General features: G+C 33.1%; 1 long non-coding RNA gene across 1 annotated transcript in view; it reads left to right on the top strand.

The window, feature by feature from the left end:
• The first annotated feature begins 8441 nt into the window (after positions 1-8441).
• Positions 8442-9599, top strand: part of LOC102021673 — a 38558-nt gene continuing 37400 nt past the window's right edge. The window contains exon 1 of the long non-coding RNA XR_263996.2: positions 8442-8544. This is a non-coding gene — a long non-coding RNA (uncharacterized LOC102021673). The remainder of the gene's footprint in view (positions 8545-9599) is intronic.

Below are 9599 nucleotides of genomic sequence, written 5' to 3'. Positions count from 1 at the left end.
CTTGTTAATGAATACCAAGTTGGTAGCTATGAAGAATGATTTCAATCAGCACTGTTATTAAAATAATTGCAGATATTTTGACATAAGTAATGAGATTTTAAAATCTTAATTAGTAGTTCTAAAAAAATTGTAATGTATTCCTCCACTGTAAAACTGCTCATTTTGTCTTTTATTTCTTGTAAGAGTTAATGCATAGAAAAACATCAGTATAACCAAGTGAAGTCTCATTGTGCATTATACATCTGTGATTCACTAGACTAATAATATACCTTTGATTATTGTGAAATCAGAGATTATTGATTTTACTTAAGTCTATGAACTACTCTTGGTATAGAAGTTAGCTAATCAGTAAATTCTTTTTCACTCTAGTACTTCTTCTAGAATTACTTCTAGAGAACAAACCAATTTATGATGTTTGAATGTAGTATGGCAAGTTCTAGAAGTGTGTGATGCAGGAAAACAATCAAAACCAAGAGTAGCAGAAGGTTAAAGTTTGATATTGGGTTCCTGCAAAGAACCAGAGCCCACAAAGTAAAAACTGAGAAAACTACTGCAAGACACTAAGACTCTTTCTTCTCTAATATCTGGGGAGTTTGAACACTACTCAATGACATTTTAAAATACTGTAATTTTTCCAACATCATAGATACTATTTAGACTATGTATTGCTTTGCCCTTTATCACATAGCCATGAGTGACAGGGTTGAAATACACCTGAGTACAATCAGTTAGGTTTCCAGCACATGCCATACCATGGGATACACTACAAATGCAGAGAGAAAGAAAACTCAAGATCCTCTTACATGCAAGGGAAAATAAGGAGTCCTGAGTTTGAGGTCAGGAATCCTAAAGCAGGCGACATTACAAAGCAGATGCTCCATGGATAGATAGTAACTAAGTTTCTGTCTTGTAATGTTTCACACATTATTTGCCAGTAAATAAAATATGTTGCTTCTGTACTCACTGCCCTTTAATAATACACAAAAGGAGGATAATATATTGCTTTTCTCCAGACAGTCTAAATAATAGTGGCACCACTCACAAAACAACACAAACACTAATAAATATATGTTTAATTCCTACAAAACATTTTGCATTTTATATTTTTGTTTTGTTTTGTTTCATTTTGTTTTGAAACAGGGCTTTGCTATGCAGTTCAGGCTGGACTGGACTCTTTATGTGTCCCACGTTGGCCTCAAACTCCCAGCAACCCTCCTGTCTCAGCTTCCCGAGTGGCGGGATTATTGGTGTGAGTTATCATGCCTGGCTGCATTTTATGGATCTATATTTTTGTTTTATGTAGTAGGCTTAATTCATAGCTGCAATTTCTTTCAGCTAGTTTAACACTTGCAGAATATAGCTGAATGTGTGTGTGTGTGTGTGTGTGTGTGTGTATTTAAATATCTCAATTCAAATAACACAGTGGTGAGCATGTATATGCTGGTTTTCTTAAAACTGTTTCTCATTTTCTTAAAATTGTTTCTGTGATATACACTGGAACTGAAATTTAGAGTTATCTTACTGTGTGTAATGTTTTTAAGAAAAGTACTCGTTGACCCTTTTCATTTGCTTCCATTTTCCATACTTTGGTAAAGATCAAATAAGATAATTATTTTTAAAATTTAAAATTTTCTTAGCTAAAAATCAAAATCACTGTCCATGGACATTTTAATCAGACAGAAACCTTATATTTGCACAGTGTTCCTTTCTTTTTCTGTTCTTTATTCTGGAATCTTAAATATTATTAGTTAAAATTATTATGAATATTGCGATGATACAGCTGTTTGACTCACATATATTAAATATAGTCATAAAGTTTTACTTAGGAACATATTAACACTGAATAATATTATATTAGAATTCAGAATTTTTGTCATTATTGGATGGAGAAATAAATTAATTGAAATGATTATTCTATACAAAATAAAATCAAATGCAATTATCCAATAAAAATTATTTAGTTTTAGCGAACCCATACTTTTTTGTGAGAAATAACTATCGAGGACTCTAAATCATATTGTGTGTACATTTGTTCAAATATACCAGTAAGTGTACATTCTAAAACTAAAAAAAACTTTTCATGTTTAAAGCTAGATATCATCGTAAAAATACAGCTAAAAATAATGCCGTAACATAAAAGAACTCCCATAAAGAAATTGTGAGTGATACTGTCTGTCAATTTTACCTTGCAAAATTATTTTAATTCCTTATCTCCAGCCGTGGAGTATAGGTAGCAAAAATATAGTTATTTTTTTTTTTTTTTTTCTCACCGGTCATCAAAATCATTGACATGGAGGGAAAATATAGTAAAGAAGAATACCATTTGGATTTGTGAACCCCTTTCAATTTTATAAAGCTAATAAATGAGTTGTTGGTGACATATAAAGGTCTTGTTTGTATGCATGCATTGTTTTAGAGCAAATAAGAAATGTCAACCTAAAACAGATTTATAGAATTGAATCCCTAACAAAAGTAATTTGAAGTGAATCTTTAATAGTATTTTATACTAGCATTTCCAGAATTAATAAGGGATACTCATACAACGAAGGGAACATTGGGCAGACATTTAATTTTTGTGGTATTAAAATGTCTATACTTCCATGGACAGTGATTTTTTTATCAAAGAAATATCTACATCTAAGAAAATAATCAATTTATATTACCTTTACAAATATTTGGAAAATGGAAACTAGTGGGAAGAATCAAAATTTAAGCAGCTCAGGAGAAGAAAAAGCAAATATAAAGGAATTGACTATGTTCTACCTAAACTGATAGTCAGTAATGATTGTGTCTGGCTCCTTTAAATATGGTATTATTATATTCATAATAAGAGAGACTATATACAGGATTTTGAAAATTTCCCATGAGAGTAACAAATTGACAATGGTCTCAAATATTAGTGAATTGTTAAAATTCTGCAGTCATGGACCTATTTATAGTAACATTCCATTCATTAGCCTGTATCCTGAGAAGTCTTTATAATAAGTTCAGACCAGGAAAAAAGTAAGTTTCTTGGAGTAAACATCAGGTTCAGAATCTCTTGTTGTAAATATAGTCAAATTATGACTTCTTGGACAATTATAAAAATTAATATCAGAATTTATAACCTCAGAATTTGATTCCTCCTCTGAATATGCAGTGTGTGGGGGAGGTGAAGTGCTTATTAATCTACAATATTAATTAACTAGATGACTCAGTGGAGTACTGCCAGAAATAGAAAACAGAAGATTTCACTAGGATCATACTTCATATATAAAAGTGTTTGGTTTCTAATTCAGTGAAAGAACTGCCCCTGTGTCTTGCGCTAATGCTTACAAATATATTAAATTAATGAACTGAGGAACAACACAAGTGTGTTTTGTTTGTGATGTATCTTTAGTTTTTCAAATATTTGAATCAGTAATTCTAAAAACTTATTTAGAGTAGAATTTTATGGATGATATTAAAGGGTCACACATTTTCTTATAGAATCTACAATCTACTTCCCTTTGTTTATTTTTCAGAGGTTTGGCATAATTCTTGTCCTTTGTCAGGTGGGATTAGTTGTAATGAGTTGGAAGGTAGATTGTAGTGAACTGACCTCAGCTCTGTAGAGGCAGTAACACAGATTTTAATTCTTATGTGGTCAGATCTGTCTATTATTTATTCATTTGTCTTGTGCTTCAGGTGTGCTTAAGAAAACCTCAAAAAACAATCTAATTCACCTCAGTGTAATTGCAGAAACATTTTAAAATGACCTTTAACTGTTATTAGATTTAATTACTACATATGAAATTATTTCTCAGTCACAATTGTTTATGAAATTCACTGTTCTATTTGGATAATGTGTTATGCAGAAATGTATTTATAGGGTTATTTGAGTATATAATTATTTAGAATTGATATTATTAATGTGAAAACCTATACTAGTTCACCAAAGCATTTGTTTTTAATAATGATAATATAAATCACTAGATAATGTCATTAATATGTGTTAAATGATATTTTTAAGAATTTAAATAAAACCAATGTTTTCAAAATTTTTCCTAGTGTTCATATATGAAAATTTATGAATAAGTTCTTTATTTCTGTATATGTTACATAATTTAATTAGATTCACAATACTCAGCAGGACCTAATTATATTAAAATCCTTTGACATGTTTATGTGTTATAATCCTATAAGTCCACCTGGTAATTACATAATTACAAGCTGTTCTTGTATGATTGCTGATAATTATAATATTTTGTAATTACGTAATTTAGCATGATTACGATTTTTAAAAGTACACGGCAATCGATTAAAATTACAGTTTTTGAACACAAAACTGTTTTAAATGAAGGGAAGAAACACAATATTAAATCTATCCTCGCATATGTTTAGTTCTCAAAGTGTGGGAAATGAGGTGTTCATCTTCTCTCATAGGTGCCCGCTCGTGATACACACACTTCAAGTGTACTCCGTTGACAAGTGCAGAACACAATTGTGAGGTCACCGCGGGAGCCCAGGCTCCCCTGGGGCGACCCTTCTTGACTCCAGCGAGGCATAAATGAGCACAGCTGGGCTGACTCAAATCCCAGATCCCTCTGATACAGAATGAGGAGCTCAGAGAGGGGAAAGAGTGCAAAGCAGACGTTTGCTTCCAACATTGTAAAGGTAGGGACGAAGCTGTCCAGGGACAAGTTTGCTCAGCACAGAGAGCTGGAAGTGGGCTCTTCAGCTGATGTCCTCGCTCTGCACATTTTATAAGGGTTTTAAGCCAATCAGGATCTAAGCCTTTGTTGCTAGGATGAGCTTGTTACTAGGCTGGGCTAAGGTTTATGGAGTTTTAGGGGGCTTCCAGTGTATGCAAGTGGGTTTCTAAGAATAGCTGTTCTACATCTGTAAAGGTTGCCCAAAGGGTAATTTCCAGTGCCGGGTGGTCATGTCTATAGCCATCTGCCACACCAGCCACGCCAGCTCTGCCATGACCCAGTATCTTCTGTCCCTGCTTCTCACTGTCCTTGCATTCGCCCCTCTGACTCGGTCATCCCAGTGCCATAAGATAGGGAATAGGTAGGGGTCTTGTCTTTACCCCTTTGAGGGCTGCACTTGGTTGAGTGGATATTGGGCTTGTTACCAGAGGTTTGCTCTCTTGGGCTAATGCGGTAGGGGTAGCAATCTCACTAGGAAGGGCAGTGTCACCTGCACATAGGTAGGTGTCAACACCACAGACTGTCAGCTCTCAGGCATGAAGCTGTTTGAAAACTGCTTGCTGCTCATAGCTACACAGAGGCTGCATTTTTTACCCTCTAAAAAAGGTTTAGGTCTTTTAACTTCCCACAGGGGTCCCTTCTAACCCCACATAATTACTTAATACTTAACATTTTGCTTTATGAAGACATGTTGGCTACCAGCACACTCTTGTCATTCACTGAGCCAACCCACCTGGCACCATACTACAAAATAGAGGATAAGAGATAGATAGAGGTAGGATACTGACATATCCTAAAGTTTACCGAACATTATTATGAGTTGGAAGACAAGAAGGATCTTATGGGCAAGGAACTAATAACTATCCTGTGGAAACTTTCCCATCTTCAAGGACAGAGTTGTAAACAGAAAATTAGATTCTCATCAGGGCTTTGACAAGTTCTTTCCTGTTAGAAAAGTACCTGTCAATATGTCTTATACAATCATAGACACACTGCATATTTCTCTTTCCTTTTTAAGGAATTTTCTAATATACAACTGAGGGATTTCAGTGGCAGGTGCATGTGCAGTAGTATTTCTTATAGTAAACACATTGGTGTAAAGCATCTGGATTATGCGCAGAATACCTGACATATGTTTCCCCCGTTAAGTAGCACCATTAAAGAATGAATAACCACGTGAACTGAGGCAACAAATTGACCCAAAGAATCAATTTCTCAAATAACAAAACTTCTATACATACTTAAGAGACAGTCAATTTGCACAGTGTATCCAAATACACTGAGAATCATAATGCCATTTAGGTTTAATTTTAAAATCATTAAAATTATTTTTGTATAATTAATATAAGAATAATTTTATTCTTTATTCCTTACCTTTAAAATTATTCTTACAATTCAAATGTAGCCAAAAGGAATATTCTAATACAGGCAAAAAAATTAAATCATAATTTAAAGATCATTCTTCTGTTTTTCATCTTTGAAATGTTGTGTGTGTGTGTGTGAACACTTTAAATGTTCAGAAGTGCACTGATTTAATATGTGAAATTTTGACTCATTGTTTTGTCTAACAGAGCTTCCACAAATTAGAAAAGTTCCACCAAAACTTTAATCTGGCCTTGATTATTGTTATTTGTTATTCATATCTGGTGTTAATAAAAAATTATTAGTTTTCTAAAATTTTACTTCCACATGAATCCATGAGGATAGTAGATAGAAAATAGGCCAATACTACATAGAAGGGCTAGTGTTATCCCAGTTAGGATCTATTGAAAAATTTGCATGTTAATTGTTATTTAAACTTGTTTTATACATTTGATGGTAAATTTCCTAAAATATTAGTTTTAATATCAGAGAAAAGCAATTGTACAACTAAATAATAATAAAAGGCAAAATATGTCATTACTTTGGTTTAATTCACTTGAATTATTTATGGATTTTTAACTTGATGTTAATTTGGCAAATTGATATTAAAATATTTGTGAAAACTACTTCATAAAATACTTAAAAGAAATGTAAGTTTTAAACAGGCAGAATACAAATAAATTAAAATAGTTGAACAATGAAATGTGAAAAATTTTTATTAATTTGTCTTAATAAATTGCATCTTTATTTGATAGTTAAATACAAAATATTAGTAATGTAGTAATTTAGTAAAATATTTTCTATAACTGCCACTAATGTTAAGACTATTTCCTAATTTTATTCTCTTTATTTTCTGTGAACTCTGGAAAGAAGTGGTATTTGATTATAAAATAGGGTGATTAATAAATAATTCTGTCTCATATTTTCAAAAACTAAGATTCAGAAGGGCGTAAAATGGAAAACAAAATCTGTGCCTTTTCAAAATTCATGCATTTCCATATGGTGTGACATTGACCTACTTATAGAAATTGCTAGAAGGAAGATATGTAAAAGAAATCTCCGCAGTTCACAAGAAGCACTGCATCTAAACGTGCTACTAAGTTCAAGAAGGCTGTATTGCAGGAAATGTAAAGCATACTTTCAAGTATGGAAATAGGTCAAGAATACAATTTTAATGAAAGACAACTTAATTGTTTTTTGGTTTTCGGGCTGTTTTTTTTTTTTTTTTTTTTTTTTCAGATGTGATTTCACTGTCAGGTCTCAAACAGCGACACACTGACCAACCTATGGAGTCTTTCAAAAATGAAACATACAGAATAGACATTCTTTTGAAAAAAAATGCCTTTACTTGAAGAAAATAATGCACACATAAATTATTTGCTCAACTATAAATTATATTCTTTTTATATCCTTTCATTGAATTATTTGTGCCCACCGCTTTGTCAATTATGCTCTTTATCATGAACATTTAAGTAGCACTAAATTTTGTCAAGTGCTATTCTAAGTTCTAAATGATTTAAATTACAGAAGTCAATATATTTTGTGATCATTACTAATATGAGGTCAAATTATGGTTTTTAGAAATTCGTTATTAAATATGTAGCTCAGTGATCCTGAGCCCCAGATGTTGGCATGACAAAGAAAACAATCCTTAACCTCCCCAGGTTTTATCTGTCTGCAAATGTAAAAAGAAATTTTTGTTTTAAAGCACAGGTAATAACTGGCAGTACTTTAGAAATTTCATTCAGCATAATTATACATTAAAATATCAGTAATTAAAATAAGTACAGATAAGTAAACTTTGACTAACCAGAAAAGCTAGCCCACTTAGTCTTCTTACTGGTGTCATCAATTACCAAGATGAAAATCTCTGCAGTTTTACACATACAGTAAATAGTATTAGTACTTTTCATGGATCTTGTGCTATCTTGTGTATCATTTCTCAGACTTATCCCCAGGCTTGCATGTACCATTCCTTCTAATATACTTGAACTTGGGACTCCCTTGAGAGAAGACAGTTAAGCTGCTCTAGCAACTTTGCCAACATCAAGGGCAGGAGCCTGGAAAATTTCCTTCCATGGCAGAGATCCAGGCAGCCTAGAGCCGGTCACTAACAGTAATGATTGTGGGCGTCCTTCTGGCACCTGCCACAGGCAACACTCTTAACCAAGAATTCCTCTGAGGGGCAGCCTACAGGCGAGAGGTGACAGTTCAACTGAAATCAGTGGAACTGTTGTTCTGCTTCTGCCTTTCCTGTTTTCATTTTTTTGTTTGTTTGCTTGTTTTGGGGGCACTTTTTTTGTTTTTTTTTTCCAGTACTGGGAATTGAACTTACAACCTTGAGCTTGCCAGGCAGGCGCTGTGCTGCTAAGTTAAATCTCCAGCCCCTTGTGAAGTTTTTTTTTGTTGTTGTTGTTGTTATTGCTTTTCCACTGATTTCATTTTTCCTGGAAAAATTTATTTAAACTCAATTGCCCATGAGATCTTCTTTTACTTCCAAGGAAATCAGGTTAGATATCTGCACTCTGTTTATTTATTCATTTTTCCATTATATATATAACATGTACAGTGGGTTAACATGATTGTACCCATGGAATATATAAAATTGCTGATGACCTTGGGAATGCATATGTTGTTATTTATGTTTGTGGATTTCTTCAACAGGTTTACTTGACAGTGGATTGTTTGAATATAATCTGTTTTATTTGAACCAATTTTGTTTTGCTTACTTTCTTAATTTGAGTCTTTTACTTCTTAGGAAGTGTGGACAACACTGTGAGAATATGAATAAGGTTGTACTCCACCTAACTAAAACATGACCTTGCTACTTCTATCAAAGTAAACACAATGTAAGTGCAGGTAGAATGCTTACTGTATTGAGAAGCAAGGACTAGAGACCTGAATTAAAAGAAGGAAAGCTCTTAAAATAGAGTATTTTCCTACAAAAGGGACAGAAATAAACAATACACATGGTACCAGAACAATAATGTGTATATAAATGGGTGGTTATCAAACAGTACCTATGTGTAAGAAGACATATAAAAAGACATCCATTAAACATTAGAATTGTTGCTTATTGTGATGAAGGTGAGGAACAGAAAAAAATAGAATCCATCCATGCATTAGCGGATCAATCCATAAAATAATGGAGGGAAATTGTGGAGACCAATGAGAAAAATATACCATTCCCTAAATGGTTTATTTGACTTTTAAAAACTGAGATCATTCATTTAGGCAAATTTAAATCAGAGTAATTTGCTACAGAACTGATGAGGAAATAAAGGGTCAGTGAGCAAATATGGAATGCGAACAAGGACTACGCATGAGATATTTGGTGATTTATTCCTTCAATCTTGTACTTGTAGATTGAAGCCAGAACATCCCATAGAACTATCCTTAAGGGTAATGACCTTTTAAGGCACAGTAAGGTTAAATGAACTCATGAGAGTTGGATACCATTAATAAGACCAGCGTCTTTATTAGAAATGGAAGAGGAAACAGGAGTACATAGGCAGAGGAATGGCTAAGTGAAGACAAAAGAGAAAAAGGAAGGCTCTCTGAAAA

The sequence above is a fragment of the Chinchilla lanigera genome, unplaced genomic scaffold, assembly GCF_000276665.1.
Source record: "Chinchilla lanigera isolate Chin_1 unplaced genomic scaffold, ChiLan1.0 scaffold00087, whole genome shotgun sequence".
NCBI classification, from domain to species: domain Eukaryota; kingdom Metazoa; phylum Chordata; class Mammalia; order Rodentia; family Chinchillidae; genus Chinchilla; species Chinchilla lanigera.
The sequence above is the reverse complement of the archived record's forward strand: the minus strand, read 5'-3'. Positions and strand labels throughout refer to the sequence as shown.